Raw genomic sequence first — 3,101 nt, forward strand, 5'->3', positions numbered from 1 at the left:
AATCTATTCATATGTCAATAAAACGGCAATAACCACAGTTTAAATTTTCGAGAACAACTTCAACAAACAGTTGACAGTGATCTTATTCTTAATATACACATGTTCTGGCAGCTGACAGTGATCTTATTCTTAATATACACATGTTCTGGCAGCTGACAGTGATCTTATTCTTAATATACACATGTTCTGGCAGCTGACAGTGATCTTATTCTTAATATACACATGTTCTAACAGTTGACAGTGATCTTATTCTTAATATACACGTGTTCTGGCAGTTGACAGTGATCTTATTCTTAATATACACGTGTTCTGGCAGTTGACAGTGATCTTATTCTTAATATACACATGTTCTGGCTGGAAAATCTTCCGTAGTATTTTGTCCAAAAAAGTATTAATAAGGTTTAGTAAGAGATTTCAAAGCCAAAATGTAACATTACCTTTTGGTATTAACATGATTCCCTTGTGTTTCCACAAATCCGTGAACATTCCAGACTTGTAGCTTATGTTTAGGAGATGTTAACAAAAAAAAGTTTTACAAGGACATATAAATCAGCCAGTATTCTGTATTAAGCAAGAGACTCCGATGTGCATTGGATCAATCATCTTATGAGAATACTCTGAATAGGAAGAATTACATAAAACGGAACAATATTTGACTCAAGGGGATGAATAAAAAATACACGAGTGTTATCACAATTTCGTTTTAAAAAGCAGAATTATACAAAAGTGTGAAAAGTCCGGCACCTAATAATTTAAGTTGTGTGTAACACAAATCCAATCATTGTTACACGGAAAGTGACAAAGTTAACTCATCTTGAAGTTGAAAAAAAGACTTTCCAAGGTGTTTGCCAAAGCAAATGCAATATTAATTCGAGGATTCAAGCCTCGCAATCCGCTGCCACACACACAAAAAAAAACTACATTTTGGGGCTATGGGTGCGTTATAGGAGCGACAGTCTAATCTCATTATTCGATTAATCAAAACATGGCGGTATGTACTTTTGATTAACTGCCTTTCATATAGTCTATGAGTTCACAATTATAGACAATTATCCACAGATAGCACCCGTATATAGAAAGCAGTGTAATTCCAATTTGTTGGGTTGAATAGTAGAAAATATTTACAATCTGTTTAACATTTGTCCACTAACCAACGGTGTATAGCGTTATATCAAACCATACACTGTATCGATGTTAAAAATGGGAGTATCTTTAAAAACTTAAGAAGCTGTCTTCCGTAAAATAACCCTTAAGAACATTGTTAAATAACTATTTAAGGTATTTTGTGTCCAGCGGTCAGTTTACGGAGTTACAACGCTTAAATCCGAGGTTCGATTGCATACGGTGTATATAGTACAAATATCCCAGTGTATAGCTTTGCGCTAATTAAAAAACACGAAATATATCTTGTGCCCAAGGAAGTGTATACTAGTATATATATATATATATATATAAACTTCTTTTCTTGCAAATAGTCTGCTTTAAATATTCTTGTACAATTATTACCTGTAATGTTATTCGTGTATAAAATTATTTCTAATACATTTACTCACGTCTAAACTGTATTGTAAAGCTATTTTTGATCAATGTGTACGTGAATATAAATAGAAGGAATTGGTTAAAAGTTTTTGTTTTAGTAACAGTTTTCACTCATGGCTCAGTCTTATCATTTTGAAAAAGCGAATATTGAACACAAAACCTTTGGGCTTTACAAAGATAATTTTGTTGCTATTTAACTTAATCGATACACATGCTTCATTTAATGAATTGGTTTCAAATCAGAAACAGTTTTTATCAGTGCGGTTAAAACTGTTCCTCGTTCATATTCCTTTTTTATTATTTCAAGTTCTACTGGAAATTTAATGCAGTATGGTAAAGTGATTGAAAACTGTAAACTAAATATACATAGCTTCACGAAAAAGTATAACGCCGTTATTTTTTTTTTACTCGTATAACTTTTCGGCTCGAAATTAAAACTTCATCATACAGTACATTTATCAACGGCACAGCGTTGTTTTTGTTATGAAGATTACATTAAAGATTTGAAAAGAAAACTCACTTTTTCATAAGTTGGGATCTTGGGAAATAAAGAAAGATAATTGAAATAATAATATATTAAAAGGATATGCAAAATAAGACACGTGTACATTGTATTTGAAACGAAAGGTATGTTCGCTTACATAGCACCTAGCTGTACGTTTGATCCTGGTTGCCCTTAAGGTTTTTAAGTTTTATAAATAGGATGATGGAGCCCTTTCTTCACTGACTATGCATAAGGATTATTCATCGGCTCGCAACAAGCTTTAAATTTTCATGATTACGAAGTGAAGGATGTAAATAATGAATACGCTTAGTTACATTGTGTTTCATGTCTAGAAAACGCCATAGGTTAGATTCATAGCATCAATCTTCTAAGGCCGTTTTATTTTTCATATGTTATCAAGATCAGTTATTGGGAATACTACGCCGCCTGTTTTTGATTTTTTGTGTTTTAGTATTAACGTTCTTCACTTGTTTGTTGTCCATTTCCTTATCTAAAGGAAATTATGTAATTTTCTAACTCACGAAAAGGATGTTAAATTTAGTATTACAAAATACTCATTTAAACTTTTGACTTAATTATTGATCTAATAGATAAAAAGGCACATTCGGAATCCGATTTTTGTAGTTTTCTTTCTACTTTAGTTTATTAGAAAATTAATATACGTGTTATGGTTTAAACAAGCTAGAATGTCGCTCGAAATACGATATAGCAAAAATACTTATGAATATACGTGATCCAACTTTTCCGATTACTCCTACATAAAAAGTGTGGAGTGTGAGAGCTGTTTCAACGCCTCTGATGTTGACAGTAAAATCTCGTTCTTGTATTCATCTGTAGCTTGTTCTTTATTCGTCACCAAGAACCTCCGGTTTACTTCGAGTCGGGCCGATTGTGGCCTAGTGGTCAGCGTGCCGGACTGTGGGTTTGAGGTTCAATCGTTCGCACTTTGTCGACACTAAGAAAATAAATATAATTATAGTATTTTGGCACTTGTGTATAAAGTTAAAATCATAAATAATAATTACTAACGTTTAAAACGAGTACGACGACAACATAA

This window comes from Limulus polyphemus, unplaced genomic scaffold, assembly GCF_000517525.1.
Source record: "Limulus polyphemus unplaced genomic scaffold, Limulus_polyphemus-2.1.2 Scaffold1, whole genome shotgun sequence".
Classification (NCBI taxonomy): Eukaryota; Metazoa; Arthropoda; class Merostomata; order Xiphosura; family Limulidae; genus Limulus; species Limulus polyphemus.